Genomic DNA, 18668 nt, shown 5'->3' on the forward strand with positions numbered 1-18668 from the left:
GCATTAAATGTTATGGTGCTTGTGACCTGAGTGTGGTTGTGAAGAACACAGTTTATTCTGTCCCATTCTGTCCTGTATCCGAGGGCTTGGATTCATTATTAGATGATCAGTCCTGTGAAGAATTAGGTCTAGTGTAGTGGGTATATAGTGTAGTGGGTATATAGTGTAGTGGGTATATAGTGTAGTGGGTATATAGTGCAGTGGGTATATAGTGTAGTGGGTATATAGTGTAGTGGGTATATAGTGTAGTGGGTATATAGTGCAGTGGGTATATAGTGCAGTGGGTATATAGTGTAGTGGGTATATAGTGTAGTGGGTATATAGTGCAGTGGGTATATAGTGTAGTGGGTATATAGTGCAGTGGGTATATAGTGTAGTGGGTATATAGTGTAGTGGGTATATAGTGTAGTGGGTATATAGTGTAGTGGGTATATAGTGCAGTGGGTATATAGTGCAGTGGGTATATAGTGTAGTGGGTATATAGTGTAGTGGGTATATAGTGTAGTGGGTATATAGTGTAGTGGGTATAAAGTGCAGTGGGTATATAGTGCAGTGGGTATATAGTGCAGTGGGTATATAGTGTAGTGGGTATATAGTGTAGTGGGTATATAGTGTAGTGGGTATATAGTGCAGTGGGTATATAGTGCAGTGGGTATATAGTGTAGTGGGTATATAGTGTAGTGGGTATATAGCATCCATAACGGATTGGATCAACACTCCGACATTCTGAGAACATTATCAGCAAATTTAGCGCTGTGTTCACAGATTTTGGTACACTACCATTCACCTCCAAGATACAACTCAATGAGGATGCAGAACCTGTGATACAGGCACCAAGAAGAGTACCTGCACCGCTTTAGGATCACCTCTAAAAGGAGCTCAACAGAATGACAAAATTAAAAGTAATCAGAAAGATAGAAGAACTGACCAATTGGGTAAACTCCATGGTTTGTGTAATGAAAAAGAATGGTGATATTCACATATGCATGGATCCTAAACATCTTTCTTTTTTTTGGAAAATATTTTATTGAAGCATTTGTAATTTTTCACAGTTGGATCCTAAATATCTTAACAAGAATATCAAAAGAGAATATTACCAAATACCAAAGCGCGAGGAAATCACATCTGAGATGGCTGCTGCACAATTCTTTACAAAGCTTGATGCATCTCAAGGTTTCTGGCAACTAAAGCTAGAGGAACAAAGTACAAAATACTGCACTTCTAATATGCCAATTTAACAGTACTGCTTTCTGAGAATGCCCTTTGGTATAATTTCGGCATCCAAAATTTTTCACCGTGAAATGGAGCACATAATCCAAGGCATCGAAGGTGTGTGTGTATACATGGATGATATCATCGTTTGGAGCTCAACCATACAAGAGCACAATACGAGGTTGCTTAAAGTTCCAGCGAGCGTCAGGAGAAATGGGTTGAGGCTCAACAAGCAAAAATACCAGTTTGGAGTAACTGAGGTCACATTCCTCGGTGACAAGCTTTCATCGCATGGCATTGAACCTGACACGGACAAAATCCAAGCAATTCTCAACATGCCAAAACTACGCGACAAGAAAGCCATCTTAAGATGGGAATGATCAATTTTATGGGGAAATTCATTCCAAACCTGTCAGCAAAAATAACACATCATTGTGATCTCCCGAATAAGACAATAGATTTCACTTGGACTGAGCAACATGAGCAAGAGTGGAAGAAGCTCCAAACTTCACTAACCACCACGCCAGTTCTCACATTTTTTGACCCATCTAAGCAGATTAAAGTGTCAACGGACACGTCCACAGCTGGACTGGGAGCAGTTCTTCTGCAACTCGAGCATGACAATTGGAAACCAGTCGCGTATGCATCACAATCCATGATGACAGCAGAGCAGGAGTGCACTCAAATCAAAAAAGAATGCCTGGGTTTAGTTGTAGGCTTGGAAAAATTCCACGACTACATCTTTGGGCTTCCAACTTTCACAGTTGAGATGGATCATCGTCCTTTATCACATCAAGAAAAATCTCAACTAGATGTCTCCGCACATTCAGAGATTGATGATGAAGTTACAACGCTATAACTTCAATCTCATTCAAACGCCAGGTAAATATTTGTTCTTCGCAGATGCATTATCAAGAGCGAGATTGCTGAGGATGTAGATCTGCATGTCAGCCTTATTTCCACACCTACCAGTATCAGATACGAAACTACGTGAAATCCAAGAAGAGACCAGGAAGGATTAAACTCTTCAAGAGGTGATGAGGAACATCAACTCACACTTACCCAGAGGTCAATGTATGGAGTTCTGTGATATAAGATCTGAACTCAGTATCATTAATGAAGTGGTACTTTATTTGAACACTACAGTTTTACCTCAACCTCTTCGCAAGGATGTACTAAAAACGATACATGAAGGACATCTCGGGATTGAGAAATGTAAACAGAGAGCTCGTGACTCTGTTTATTGGCCAAATATAAACCAGGATATTGACAGGATGGTCAGTTGTTGTGACACATGCCAGATGCATCATTGCAAACAACAGAACCTATGCAAATATCTGCAGTCAGTCTGCGGTCACCTGAGTCTAACATTCGCTTATATACTAATGAGACTCCTAGTGGTCCCAACAGAGTTTCTTAAGAGAAACCAAGGAGAAAATTGGTGAGGGGGGAAAACAGCAAAGTAGAAACATAGAGGGCACAGTTTAATGGAAAAGTTTCCAAATGTTATTTGAGGCGGGTTTTGCTGGGAGTTTCTGGTGAGTTCCCACAGCTATCTAACCACACTTAGGGCGAGATGTCCCAGCTGTGTTGCCCCTTCCGGCATATACCCAATTCGTTATGCATCGCAAAATCGAACCCAATCTCGCGAGACGTCGTGATGTGGTTCCCGCCCATTGTAGGCGGGGTTATTTTTTGATAAATCTGCATATTACAGCTAGTCTCACTAATACACATCCCACAATCTACCCAAGTCATGGATCTAATCCTCTCACCTTGGATATCTCGGCTGAGTCCCGTTCAGTACTCCACTCCACAGAGCGGAGCTCCAGAGCAGAGCTCCAGAGCGGAGCTCCAGGGCGGAGTTCCAGTGGGAGGAGCTCCAGAGCCGAGCTCCAGAGTGGAGTTCCAGTGCAGAAAATGGGACTAAGTGCAGCCTTGGCCTGCGCTGGGAAACAGCCACTCTCTGTGTGTGATACAGTGAAGCTTGTGCCTGTCTAAACTTTTTTGGGCCCTGGGAAGTTTCTCCACGGTCAAGCCCACAATTAGAATTACTTTCATCACAGGAAGGCTGAACCCGCTGACCAGGCCGGAGCTGAACCCGCTGACCAGGCCGGAGCTGAACCCGCTGACCAGGCCGGAGCTGAACCCGCTGACCAGGCCGGAGCTGAACCCGCTGACCAGGCCGGAGCTGAACCCGCTGACCAGGCCGGAGCTGAACCCGCTGACCAGGCTGGAGCTGAACCTGCTGACCAGGCCGGAGCTGAACCCGCTGACCAGGCCGGAGCTGAACCCGCTGACCAGGCCGGAGCTGAACCCGCTGACCAGGCCGGAGCTGAACCCGCTGACCAGGCCGGAGCTGAACCCGCTGACCAGGCTGGAGCTGAAGCCACTGACCAGGCCGGGACCTGAACCCACTGACCAGGCTGGAGCTGAACCCACTGACCAGGCCGGAGCTGAACCCGCTGACCAGGCCGGAGCTGAACCCGCTGACCAGACTGGAGCTGAACCCGCTGACCAGGCCGGAGCTGAACCGGCTGACCAGGCCGGAGCTGAACCCTCTGACCAGGCCGGAGCTGAACCCACTGACCAGGCCGGAGCTGAACCCACTGACCACCGGCTCCTCAGAAATCAGGCCATCATTTTAAAAGGGTGCCCTGAGAGGAATTGTGGGTCCCCCACGCCCCCCACCCAATGGGCAATGTCACTCCCCACACCCATGGGCACTATCCCACAACCCCACAAGTGAGGACATGCTACTGTGGGGTCACTGAGCCCCCCCCCCCCATTTTTCAGGCTTTCCCACACAACGTTTTGAGTCCCCCCTCTCAGGATCCCACCCTTCATCCCCCCAAACTTCCCAGAGGCCCCTTCATACCCGTTCTTCAAGCTCCCACCCTTCTTCCCCACTGTCACCAGACTCCTAAATGACCCTCTTATTGACTGACCTCATTAACACTACACCCTGTATGCTTCATCCGATGCCAATGCTTATGTAGTCACATTGTATATCTTGTGTTGCCCTATTATGTATTTTCTTGTATTTTGTTTAATTCCCTTTTGTTCCCATGTACTGAATGATCTGTTGAGCTGCTCGCAGAAAAATACTTTTCACTGTACCTCGGTACACGTGACAATAAACAAATCCAATCCAATCCAATCCTTATCCCTCCTTTCATGGGCATGGCACCCCTCAGGATGCCCCTTGGCACTGCCACACTGGTACCCTGGAAGGGTTACTTACAGCCTGGCAATGCATCTTGGCACTGCCATGTGTGCAGGTGCCACAGGAGAGCCAGGGAGCCACTCTTCCCTGTCCCTGACTATCCAGGGTCTCCAATGGCCTGGGGGACCCCTGGGAGCTGTTCGGCCTGGTCCACATTTGTGTTGTCCAGTACCAAATGGCACCTGGCTGGGGTCTCCCTGGGGAGGCCGGTAGATGCCAGGAGCCGGTTAGATTTGGCATCAGCACGGTTTAATGGGTTCTTCAGGATGCAAAACTGGGCCCCGCCGATTGTGGGTGGGATCCTGATTGCAACGTCTGGTGAGATTTGGGGAGATGTTGAGCGGCGTTCCGGCCTTTGGGAAGCTCGGGGGAGGCTGTCCTGGCATCTGTCGGCCGTGGTGCGCCCCCATTCGGGCAGGACATAGCCGCAGATCGTGCCAACATATCACTGCTATCACAAGGGAGCAGATGTTCTGTGATTAAAAATAGAAAACATGTTGTGAGATATTTGTTTAATTTTACTGATAGAACAACGTTTAAAAAAATATTTCTGATCATTTTCAGATGGCGATTCCTCAAACAAGGACCATCAATGTCAATACCACAGAGGACAAAAATCAGAATAGTGTCAGCATTAACCACTTAATCAGCTGCTTCAAAGAATCCCCGACATTACTGCCACCATCACTGGGGAAAAACTCCCCTCATCTCACAGTACTTTACACCTTGGCAAACATGCAAATGGCAAATGGAAACAGCCTCCACGGTTTGACTGGGTTGGAAGTGCAGAAGAACGAACATTTCCAACATGTTTCCACTAATGGAAGAAACAAAATCTGACCACAGAGCGAGTCCCTTTCACAACACAACACACAGGAAAGTAAGTGTGAGCAGAAGTTGTGTAAATGTGTGTTTCAGTTGACTGCACTAATAAAACTCAGGAGTCTCATTACCTTCACCTTCAAACTGCCAAAAACCCAGACACCTAACCCACTGCCACCTGGTCAAATCACCATTGTCCACCGAGCAGCTGCCCGAGGTTATCACACCTTCCTTTATACTGACTCCAAAATCAGGAACGTGGGACTGCTCCTGTGTGGTAAAGGTGCAGGGAATTATATCCGGCCAGAATGAGGATGTGAGGGGTGATATTACACTGCTATTGTACACAGATAAACAGATTCTATGTAAAGATCATTTAGAAAGAGGTTTTATTTTAAATGCTTGCAGTGTTCTCACGCACCGGATTTTTTTGGTACAGCTCAATAAATGAAAGCTGCTTTTTCAAACACATTTCCATGGAGACAGTACTGGGCGGAATCCTCCCAATCGGGAAACGCGATTGATGGCAGAGGCATCAATGCGTTCTACTCTGCATGTAGAGCAAACGGTATTTGCATATCATTGGTGTCCTGACCCGGTATTCTCCGGAGCTTCCGCGATTCTCCGTCTCCACCGGAGGGAATTCCCGACAGCGAGGTTCACTTGTGCTCTTAAAAATCAAGAAACTGGCATGGTGGCTGATGGAGAGAGGGAAGGTTGGACAGGGAGAGGCGTGACTGAGGGCTACTGGGCTGGACACTGGCTGGGGTGGGGGGGGGGGGCCTGACAGGGCCGGGTGGGGGAGGGGAGGGGCGTGACGAGGGAACGGGCTGAGTGCCCCTTGCCTCTGGGACTCCTCCAAGCGGCTATGGATCTGCTGGAGTGTCGCTGACATCTCCCTCTGAATATCCTGGCCGCTCCCTATCGTCTCCATCAGCTCCGGGTAACCCTGTTCCAGAGGCTCAGCATCAGGCAGGGACCCAGCTGGGTCCTGGGATCCAGCAGCCCTCCGACTGCTGTCTCGCCCGGGGGGTTCCTGCCTCCACCTGATGTACATCAGCAGCTGTGTGCTTCCCACCAGATTGTGCCCCAGAAGCCTGATCACAAACATGTCCCACTGAGGTGTGTGTATCTGCACTGGGGGAGGGTGGGGATTACAGTTGTGCTGCGACTATAACAGTGGCACCCTGGGAGCTCTCCTCCGAGGTGGTCTCCTGGGAGTAAGGAGGGAGCCATTTGGGATGGGTCGGTGCCGTTGGTGGAGGACCTGCGGGAGAATGGACACGTGGTCAGTGGGAGGGATGGGTCAGTCAGTAAGACATCCCTCCAGACCGCCACTGCGTCTCGGAGCCTCCCCAGGTCAGCATCCTCTACGTGGTGCAGCAGCCTCATGAAACAAAGCTTCCAGGTAACTCTCCCCCTCCCGAATGTGTCGCGGTGCCAGAAGCTCAGATTCCAGCTCATCAACTCTGAGCCAGAATTTCTCGAGTAACAAACACTTGCTGCAGATGTGGTCACTGCAGCTCGGAAAGGAATCTTCCAGTTCCCACGTTGTGCAGTTACAGCACATCACCTGCCCAGCCATCTCTACCTAGTGCAGATTTCCGACCAGCCAGTCAGGTCACAGATTTCCTCTGATGTCACTTTTTTAGGTTTTTCTTAACTGCAATGATCACCCAGTGCCCCCTCTCCGCCCCTTCCTGACCCCCTCCCCGCCCCCTCCAGGACCCCTCCCTGCCATTTCCCCGCCCCCTCCCTACAGAGCACAAAGTGCCCCCTCCCTGCCCCCCCCCACCCCCCTCCTCCACCTCCCCACCCCCTCCAGGCCACCTCCCCTCCCCCTCCCCTCCCCACAGAGCACCCAGTGCCCACTCCCCGCCCCCTCCTCATCCCCAGTGCCTCTTCCCTTCCCGCTCCAGGGCCACTTCTCGCCCCCTCCCCCCCCTCCCCAAGGAGCACCCATGCCTCCCTCCCCGCGGACTCTCCCAGTGCCCCCTCCCCAAGGAGCACCTATGCCTCCCTCCCCGCGGACTCTCCCAGTACCCCCTCCCACCCCCTCCCCGCAGACTCTCGCAGTGACGCTGCTTAGCCTACTGCCCGCTCCCTGCAGACATGACACGGATCCCCACGCTAAATTAGATTTTCCCTGTGAGGAGACTGCGTGTTCTCCATGTGTCAGCGTGGGTTTCCTCCGGGTGCTCCGGTTTCCTCCCACAGTCCAAAATCGTGCAGGTTAGGTGGATTGGCCATGATAAATTGCCCTTAGTGTCGAAAAAGGGTAGGTGGGGTTACTGGGTTATAAATAAATAACCTTTATTGTCACAAGTAGGCTTACAGGGATAGGGTGGAGGTGTGGGCTTAAGTAGGGTGCTCTTTCCAAAGGCCGGTGTAGATCCGATGGGCTGAATGGCCTCCTTCTGCACTGTAGGGGTTCCATCTCTCTGTAAACAAATAAATGATTAAAATCAATTATTATCTCACCTTTTGCAATACTTTAATTAGAGTTTTAGTAGACATACTTGTCTGTATTTTAAACCAGGGTTTCCAATAACATTACTACCACAATTATAAAATATAGGGAATAATTCAATGGGAATGGAATAGACTCCTATTAGGTGGGATTAGCAGGAGGCTTCCCAGTGGGTAAAGCACCTGGAACCACCCCACTGTTAAATGGGGCTCTGCTTCAATTTGGGGTCTCAGCGAGAAGCAGCGGGTGAGGCCGCACTTACCTACACAAACCTACACTAACTAACACCTACCTAAACTAACTAACACCTACCTACACAAACCTACACTAACTAACACCTACCTAAACTAACTAACACCTACCTACACAAACCTACACTAACTAACACTTACCTACACAAACCTACACTAACTCTAACCTACACAAACCTACACTAACATCTACCTACACAAACCTACACTAACTAACACTTACCTACACAAACTAACACTTACCTACACAAACCTACACTAACACTTACCTACACAAACCTACACTAACACCTACCTACACAAACCTACACTAACTAACACTTACTTACACAAACCTACACTAACACTTACCTACACAAACCTACACTAAGTAACACTTATCTACACTAACACTTACCTACACAAACCTACACTAACACTTACCTACACAAACCTACACTAACACCTACCTACACAAACCTACACTAACTAACACTTACTTACACAAACCTACACTAACACTTACCTACACAAACCTACACTAAGTAACACTTACCTACATTAACCAGCTCTGCTTGTCAGGACTTCCCACCGTGGTTCTGGACCCCCACCGCCCAATGCCCCTACGGTAGCGTAGTGGTCCTGTCACTGCACTAGTAAACCAGAAGCCCAGAGTAATGCTCTGGCGTCCCAGGTTCAAATCCTACCAGGGCAGGTGGGGGAATTTGAATTCAGTAAAAATCCGGAATTAAAAGTCTAATGACAACCACAAAACCCATTGTCGATTGATGTAAAAGCTCATCTGGTTCACTAATGTCCTTTAGGGAAGGAAATCTGCCGTCCTTACCCGGTCTGGCCTACACGTGACTCCAGACCCACAGCAATGTGGTTGACTCTGAACTGCCTCTTAAAGGATGGCAGTTAGGGATGGACAATAAATGCTGGCACAACCTGCGACACCAACATCCCATGAACAAATGAGAAAAACACCCCACTTCATTAGGGGAAGGACACTCCCGGGGGCCCGATCCACTGCCAGGGGGGCACCCAGATGGCACAGTGGGTCCAGAGATTGCGGCACAGACAATTTGAAGTGAGCAGTTAGATTCTGGATAATGCTCCTTGAGTGCAAGCTCCAGATTGCAACGTCTCGCGAGATCTAATGAGAACCCTTGAGGTGTAACGAGTGGCATAAATCTCATAAAAGGCCTCCCGCAAGATTTACAGGCCTCGCTCTGTCCTGAGTCAAGGGCAACAAAGCTGTTAGATCACACCCATAGTATATGGAAATTCATCACGCCGTGAAAACTGACTTTTGTTTCCAAAAATTAAGCACCATCTGCTTGATTTTATTTAAAATCATTCTATTTATCATCTATAAGTTTAGTTATTCTTCGTGTTTGAATCTTCAAATAACTGCAGACAACGTATTAATGGGAGAAAATAGGTATAACTAGTTTTTTTATTAAAATAAAAGCTTAATTAATAGCAAATCAGGAATTCAAATCTGTTTTTACTCGAGTTAGGAATGTGAACAGTAAATCTATAATGATACAAATTCGTAGATTTCATAGAATTTACAGTGCAGAAGGAGGCCATTCGGCCCATCGAGTCTGCACCGGCTCTTGGAAAGAGCACCCTACCCGAGGTCAACACCTCCACCCTATCCCCAGAACCCAGTAACCCTACCCAACACTAAGGGCAATTTTGGACACTAAGGGCAATTTATCATGGCCAATTCACCCAACCTGCACATCTTTGGATTGTGGGAGGACACCAGAGCACCCGGAGGAAACCCACGCACACACGGAGAATGTGCAGACTCCGCACAGACAGTGACCCAAGCCGGAATCGAACCTGGGACATTGGAGCTGTGAAGCAATTGTACTAACCACTGTGCTACCCTTACAAGTGTTACCAATAACAACTGATAATATAAGTTAATGGGGAGGGCAGCTGCATCGAAATATTAAGAATGATGCATTCAGGTTATTTTAAGCATTTTATTACTTTATAGCTAATAGATTTTAGGTTTAACAAAGGGAAAATTGTGACGTTTTGACTTATTTCCACAACATCATTACCCCTCCAAAGGTGACTTACAACAGTTCACAGAGGCAATCTTCCCCTCCAATGCCATCCAGCTCACAGGGATACCATCCCTTCCAAATCATCCTAAATCCACATACTGCTGTCATTCCCTCCACTAATTATAGCAGCAATTTCCCCCTCAAATTCACATCACTCACAGAGGTACCCTCTTTGTGTTCAGTGATGAGTTCCCATCCAACACCCCCAAGTTTAAATATTTATCTCCACACATCTCAGTGCAGAGGAACTCTCGGACTCTACAATGTCTCCAACCTGGTCCCCATAATACAGGAAACGGCTATGGTGCCAACAAGCCCACCTGCCTTTAGGCTGATTCAGGGCCTGTGGTGGCCATTTATTGCTGACAGTTCCTAACCACCTCGGAACTCTCACATCTCTGTCCCTCCATTCCCTCCTACCCAATCAGCACAACTCCCAGCTTGTAGCCCTCAGTACCCCAGTCTTCCATTAATATGCAGCACAGTAGCACAACGGTTAGCACTGTTGCTTCACAGTGCCAGGGTCCCAGGTTCGATTTCCAGCTTGGGTCGCTGTCTGTGCGGAGTCTGCACGTTCTTCCCGTGTCTGCGTGGGTTTCCTCCGGGTGCTCTGGTTTCCTCCCACAAGTCCCGAAAGACGTGCTGTTGGTAATTTGGACATTCTGAATTCTCCCCCTGTATACCCGAACAGGCACCGGAATGTGGCGACTAGGGGCTCTTCACAGTAACTTCATTGCAGTGTTAATGTAACCCTAACCCTAACTTGTGACAATAAAGATTTTTATTATTATTATAAAAATAATTTCTTAGTGGTTTTTAAACAGGGAAACATCAGAAATATACCATTCAACATGGAAATCATGCCCTGTGTGGGCACTGACCATGATGCAGACGATCAAAATAAAATTATGGTCTTGAAAATCACTAATAGTTTCATAATGAATGAACAATAGTCCAATTTGCTTTGCAAGACAGGTGGGGAAATTTGTAAAGCAATAAATTATATTTTGAGCTTTTTTTTGGTAATTCTTATCCTGAATACTTTGTCGACAACAGCAATGACACTTCACAAGTGCCGATTGGCTGGGAAAGATGTGGCGATGTTTTGAGGTTGTGAAAGGTACAAAATCAATGCAATTCCTTCCAGTTATTTCACTCCTTCAGTATTTTAGATTATTTTCAGCAGGTTTGAGTTTCCTTGGATTTCTGAAGAATGTCCACTGGTCCTGATATCTTGCTGTATTTTGAACACAAAGCACAAAATAATTAATTAACTAATTAAAAATAAATGAACAAATAATTGTGCAACATCTGTCTTTGCAGTAAGTATTATACCAACTACTCAAACAGAACACACCACTTCTTGCAATGATTCGTACGATCTACTCTCAATGTTACTCGGGATTGGCATGATCGTGCTGTATGTAATTCAGTGTTGCAAATAAGTTACTGTTGCAATCCTGTTGCATGTTGTATGTTACTGAAGCCTTTTTGATTTTGCGTGTTTACCTCACTTATTGCAGCTATTGATATCAAACTAATTCCAAACTGAAAAGTGGAAACCCATGGAAACTGTCTCCTGACATCTTTCTTTCTCCTACAATCTGCTCATTCACACAGTCAGCACTTCCTGCTTTGCCTCTGTTCAGCCTTGTTTATATTCCGCAATATGGGTTATTCGATTGGAAAATCAGGGTAATGTCAGCTGCTGTATAAGGCTTTAAACGGCATTAACAGAGGATTTGTGCAAAATCTTTTTCTGATAATGAAGATAATGAATCGCAACAATATGAAGAAAAGCAATTCACCATGTCGAAGGCAGTCCAGCTGGAGACATCGAATCAGTTCTTGAACACGGAAGTCAGTGAGCTTTCGCCTCCTGGTAAATGTCTGCAAAAACTCAAGGACTATACTCGATAAGAAGCTGTGTGCAAGAAGCTGACCCATATGTCCCATTCATCTGTGTCTCTCTGCTCTTTGTTAACTGATTTGAGCCTTTCCTTCTTATTGTGGTTATTTCCACCTGATTAACTTTAATTTATACACCACCCAGATGACATAGGGTGGGATTTAGCTGCTGTTCACACCGGTTTCCCGGTGATGAGGGGCGGGGTGGGTAAATCCCACCCATATAGTTCCATTGTTAGAATGTGATGAAAGTGTAGATGATGAACACATTTAAAGTGTTTACTTGTCACGGGATTGAATGAAGATGCAGCTGTTAGATTCCACAATTCTAAATTGTACACTGTCTGCAACTCCAAATACTTGATTCCACCTGAAGGTTGTCAGAAAGGCTTTGAAGGGCGGCATGTGGTGCAGTGGTTAGCACTGGGACTCCGGCACTGAGGACCCGGATTCGAATCCCGGCATCACTGTCCGTGTGGAGTTTGCACATTCTCCCCGTGTCTGCGTGGGTCTCGCCCCCACAACTCAAAGATGTGCAGGTTAGGTGGATTGGCCATGCTAAATTGCCCCTTAATTGAAAAAGAATAATTGGGTACTCTAAATTTATATTAAAAAAAGAAAGAAAGGCTTTGAAATACAACATGGATGATACAGCTGCAGGAATATACCGTAACCGTGGAATTTGATCAGTAATTTTCCACCTTAGAAGCCTCTAGACCTCTCGACTTCTGACAATGTGATGATGTTCCTAGCTCTGTATTGAAGGAGAAAGTATATTTTTCATTTCGAGAGAAATCCACTTGTTCAGATGAATATTTTTAGTCACAGGTGTCAATCCAAGCTTCCAAATAGAACCTCTTGGTTGCAAGAGTCAGGCAAACGTTCATGGTGATTTATATGTTGACATGTTGCCTGAGCCATTTTAGGACCCAGGCCTCATTTACATGTTGCCAGTGAGCAGGATTATAGTGGACATCATTTGTAACTATTCGGACTTAACTTCTGTATTTGTGAGAAGCTAGGTTTATTAAGTTCCTGTAGATTCCCTTCTGTTCCATTGAGTGACATTCAGTCCCTGGCTGGGCAATTAAATAGTCAAAAAAACTGGATATCACCTTATCAATTTGAAGTGCTTTGGGAGTAGGAATGGGGAATCAAACAAGAGACATCCCAGCCCAACAAATCTCAGATGCTTCATCAGTGATCTTCTCCCTATCATAGGATTAGGATTGGGGATATTCGCTAATGATTCCATTGTTGAGGTTCATTTGCAACCCCTCTGATTCCAGACGACAGCAGATCCAGTAGTTAGCACTCACAACACTTAAACGCCAGCCAATGATCACCTTGAACCAGAAAGCCCAGCCATTTTTCCAATACCTTCAATGGCGCCATCATCACTTAGCCTCCCATCAGCATCTTGTGGACACCTCCCACCACAGACAGTGAGCAGAGGTTTAACTGAAACAGGTTTAATTGTACAGGGAGGTGGGACCAGTAGAATGTAATTGGGATTACGGAGACATGGCTGCAGGGTAACCAGGGATGGGAACTGAATGTCCCAGGGTTCTCAGTATTTAGGAAGGACAGGCACAAAGGAAAAGGTGGTGGTGTGGTACTGCTGGTTAAAGAGGAAATTAACACAATAGTGAGAAAGGTTATCAGCTCTGACAATGTGGAATCTGTATGGATAGAGTTGAGAAACATCAAGGGGCAAAAACATTAGTGGGTGTTATATATAGACCCCCAAACTGCACTGGTAATGTTGGGAATGGTATTAAACATGAAATTAGAGATGCATGTGATAAGGGAATATCTATGATCATGGGTAATTTTAATCTGCATATAGATTGGGCAAATCAAATTAGCCACAATGCCGTAGAGGAGGAATTCCTGGAGTGTATACGGGATAGTTTCCTTGACCAATGTGTGGAGGAACCAACTAGAGAACAGGCCATCTTAGACTGGGTACTGTGTAATGAGAAGGGAATCATTGCCAATCTGGCTGTGCGAGACCCCTTGGGGATGAGCGATCATAACATGTTAGAATTTTTAAATCAAGATGCAGAGTGAATAAGTTGGTTCGGAGACTCGGGTGCTGAGTCTTAATAAAGGGAACTATGAAGATATGAGGTGTGATTTGGCCTTGATAGATTGGAGAGGGTTACTTAAAGGGGTGACAATGGCAAACATTCAAGGAACGTATGGAGGAACTGCAACAATTGTATATTCCTGTCTGGCACAAAAGTAAAATGGGTAAGAGGGCCAATCTATGGCTTACAAAGGAAATTAGAGATAGTATTCAATACAAGGAAGAAGCATACAGATTGGCCAAGAAAAATAATAGGTCTGAGGATTGGGAGCAGTTTAGAATTCAGCAAAAAAGGACCAAGGAATTGATTAAGAAGGGGAAAGTACAGTATGAAAGGAAGCTTGCAGGGAACATAAGAACTGACACTAAGAGTTTCTATAAGTATGTGAAGAGAAAGAGATTGGTAAAGATGAATGTAGGTCTCCTACAGACAGAAATAGTGGAATGTATAATAAGGGACAAAGAAATGGTTGAGCATTTGAATATATACTTTGGTTCTGTCTTCACAAAAGAGAACACAAATCAGATCCCAGAAATGTTGGACAATGAAAAGTTTAGTGAGAGGGAAGAACTGAAGAAGATCAATATTAGTAGAGAAATGGTGCTGGGAAAATTGATGGGATTGAAGGCATATAAATCCCCAGGGCCTGATAATCTGCATCCCAGAGTGTTTAAGGAGGTGGCTCTGGAAATAATGGATGCATTGGTGGTCATCTTCCGGGATTCTATAGACTCTGGAACTGTCCCTGCAGATTGGAGGGTAGCTCACATCACTCCAATATTCAAAAAGGGAGGCAGAGAAAGAAAAAACAGGGAATTATAGTAAGCCTAACATCGGTAGTGGGGAAAATTCTTGAATCCATGATCATGGACTTTATAGCAGAACATTTAGAAAGCAGTGGCAGGATCAGACAGGGTCAGGATGGATTTATGAAGGGGAAATCATGCTTGTCAAATGTAGTGGAATTCTTTGAAGATGCAACTAGCAGAGTTGACAAGGGAGAGCCAGTCGATGTGCTATGTTTGGACTTTCAGAAAGCGTTTGACAAAGTCCCGCATGAGAGATTATTGTGCAAGATTAAAGCACATGGGATTGGGAGAAGTGTATTGGAATGGATAGAAAACTGATTGGCAGAGAGGAAACAAAGAGCAGGGATTAATGGGTCCTTTTCAAATAGGCAGGCAGTAACTAGTGGGGTACCACAGTTGGGAGGGAGGGTGAATTGTGATGATGCAGGGATCCTGCAGCATGATCTGGACAGGTTGGGCGAGTGGGCAAACCAATGGCAGATGCAGTATAATTTAGATAAGTGTGAGGTTATTCACTTTGGAAGCAAAAACAGGAAGGCAGATTACTACCTGAATGGTTGTAAATTGGGAGAGGGGAGTGTGCAGCGGGACCTGGGTGTCCTTGTGCACCAGTCGCTGAAGGTAAGCATGCAGGTGCAGCAGGCGGCAAAGAAGGCTAATGGTATGTTGGCCTTCATTGCGAGAGGTTTCGAGTAGTGGAGCAGGGATGTGTTGCAATTATACAGGACATTGGTGAGGCCACAACTAGAATATTGTGTGCAGTTTTGGTCTCCACATTGACAGTCATCCGAGGCGGGAATTGAACCTGGGTCCCTGGAGCTGAGAGACAATAGTGCTAACCACTGTTCCACCATGCTAACCATGGATGTGGTTTATTTAGACTTTCTGAAGGCTTTCAACAAGGTCTCACAGAGCAGATTACGTTGGAAAGTTAAAGCTCATGGGATTGCAGGTAATGTCTTGAGATGGATAGAAAGCTGGTTAGCAGACAGGAAGCAAAAAGTTGGAATAAATGGGTCATTTTCTGATTGGCAGGCAGTGACTAGTGGGGTACTGCAGGGATCTGTGTTAGGACCCCAACTGCTCACATTATATATTACTGATTGGGACGAAGGAACTGAATGTAGTGGGCTGGATTCTCCGGTCGCCGACGCCAAAATCGCATTTGCCGATTGGCCGGAGGATCAACGTTTCTGCCGAAATCAGGGACAGCGCCGTTTTCGCGATGCTCCGCCTGCTCCAGAGAATACCGGGTGCCATATCGACGGCCGCAGGGCATTTCCCGAGGCCCTCCCCTTGATGCTCCCTCCCCCCACGACCGGCTGACTTTCCGATGGCGTCGGTCGCGTATATCGGGAACTCGGCGTGACGGCTGAGGACTCATTCCAGCGCCGCCACAATTAGGGAGGGCTGACCCACGGGCAGCGGGGACTTTGCCAGGGGCTGGGGGCACTGTCGGGGGGTGGTCCGGGGGTCATCTGCCGGCCAAAAAGGGGGGGGGGGCTATTTTTCAGCCCGGGTTTATGTGTGGCCTGCGCCAAGTTGCTCGGTGCAGCCACTGCAGGCCACCGGCATGCACATGCACGACCACGGACCCGGCAATTCTCCGGCCATATCGGCAGCTAAAGCTGGGTGCTCTACGCTGCCGGCCTACTAGCCCCCCACTAAACAGAGGATCGGTGGCCATTTTGCACCTAATATTTGGTCGTAAAATGCCACCGTTCCCACATAGCCTGAAAATTGGGGAATCCAGCCCCATCTCCAAATTCACAGATGATACAAAGTTGGATGGGAGGGTGAGCTGTGAGGAGGATGCAGAGATGCTTCAGTGGGATTTGGACAGGCTGAGTGAGTGGGCACATGCATGGCAGATACAGTATAATGTGAATGTGAGGTTATCCACTTCGGTAGCAAAAATAGGAAGGCAGATTATTATTTGAATGGATAAATTGAGAGAGGGGAGGAGAAATTTCTTCACCCAAAGCGTAGTGAATCTGTGGAATTCACTACCACAGAGAGTAGTTGGGGCTAAAATGTTGTGTAATTTCATTAAGGAATTAGATATAGCTCTAGGAGTAAAGGCATCAAGGGATATGGGGGAAGGTGGGATCAGGTTATTGAACCTGATGATAATGAATGACAGAGCAGGCTCGAAGGGCCAAATGGCCTCCTTCTGCTCCCACTTTCTATGTTTCTATAAAACCGCTCTATCAACATGGTGGCTATAATTGCAGGGCAAAGACTTTTTATTCTGTGATGAATTGATAAATTGCTGAACCTTCAGGAGCAGGATGGAATGTCCATCACTAGTCTTGATGGATGCAACTACAACACTCCAGAAACTCAACACCATTCAGGATAGAGCCCTCTGCTGGATCAGTAGGTGTGCCCGATACTGAACTCGATGTGAGATAATCACCATTGGAAAAACTGCAGTGACTCCAGGAGAGGGCCAATCCTCACCTTCTCAGGGACATTAATAATGAACAATAACAATGGTTTTGCCACCAGCCATATTTGCTGACTGACAAATAAAAAATCTTGTTTTTAAAAATCTATTGTTTCTACAAGTACCTGTTTGTCTTCGAGTCGAACTTGTCTTTGTGTTGTCCGTTCAGTTAGCTCCAATTACAATGCTTCAAAATAAGGGGAAGTAGATTTAGGACTGAGTTTAGGAGGAACTTCTTCACCCAAAGGGTTGTGAATCTATGGAATTCCTTGCCCAGTGAAGCAGTCGAGGCTCCTTCATTAAATGTTTTTAAGGTAAAGATAGATAGTTTTTTGAAGAATAAAGGGATTAAGGGTTATGGTGTTCAGGCCGGAAAGTGGAGCTGAGTCCACTAAAGATCAGCCATGATCTCATTGAATGGCGGAGCAGGCTCGAGGGGCCAGATGGCCTATTCCTGCTCCTAGTTCTTATGTTCTTATGTTCAGCATTCAAAGGTTTGGTTTAAATTGAGGGTGGGGTTTACGCAACAGCCAGGTTTTAGTTTTTCACAGGGGAGGTTATTGTGGTCAGATAATTGATGGTTCCGAAACTGGAGGAGAACCTCAATCTTAAAGAAGTGAAAGTATTCATGATAAACCTTCCGCATTTCTATGGGAAACATGCTTCGATTAAGGCAGCTTTCCAGGAACATCAGGTCGGGAATTTTAAACATGTTTCCCATATCTCCCGAGAGAGAAATGCATTCCCACTTTTATTTAAAATAATTATACATTTCACGTTCACACAGCCTAATCATTGAGGTTTGAATTGGAACTAAATTAATGCTATAACAAGTCTGGCTCCTGGAGGTTTATTATGTGACATTCTGAAGACGATGTCACATTTCCATGGGAACAGGGGAGAGATCCACCTGAACAGTCTGGCCCTAATGATCAGACTGTGCCCCCTGGTTCTAGCATCTCCACCCAGTGCAAATAGTTTATCTTTATCATGGGCGGGATTTTCTGTGCAATCTGCCGCGTGTTTTTCGGCAGTTTACCTGCAGCATCTTCCGATCCCGCCGTTGTCATGGGAATGCCCACTGAATGCACCCCTCACCGCCGGGAAATCAGAAACCCGTGGGAAGCCCCGGTAAATTCCATCCCGGCCTTTTCCTGATAAATCCTGTTTAATAACGTGACTCTTCCAAATGCTGCATTTACCTGGCAATGATTGGGATGTTCCAATTGGAGACATCAGGAAGCAGTGAGGGGAAACCCGGCCATTCCCCACATTCCAAAGCTGACACCTCCCCATTTGGAAGCCACAAGGAAACAAAGTCTGTCCCTCCCAGGACATCAAAGCGAATAGTGAGGCGAA

At 46.4% G+C, this 18668-nt stretch overlaps 1 long non-coding RNA gene across 1 annotated transcript; it reads right to left on the reverse strand.

Annotated features, from left to right (window-relative positions):
- Positions 1 to 7643: 7643 nt before the first annotated feature.
- Positions 7644 to 18668, reverse strand: LOC119977995. Its single transcript, XR_005463340.1, has 3 exons — positions 18512 to 18668; positions 17435 to 17496; positions 7644 to 7701 (listed from the first exon to the last, which is right to left on the reverse strand). It is a non-coding gene; the product is annotated as an uncharacterized LOC119977995 (long non-coding RNA).

This window comes from Scyliorhinus canicula, chromosome 15, assembly GCF_902713615.1.
Source record: "Scyliorhinus canicula chromosome 15, sScyCan1.1, whole genome shotgun sequence".
In the NCBI taxonomy this organism is placed as follows: Eukaryota; Metazoa; Chordata; class Chondrichthyes; order Carcharhiniformes; family Scyliorhinidae; genus Scyliorhinus; species Scyliorhinus canicula.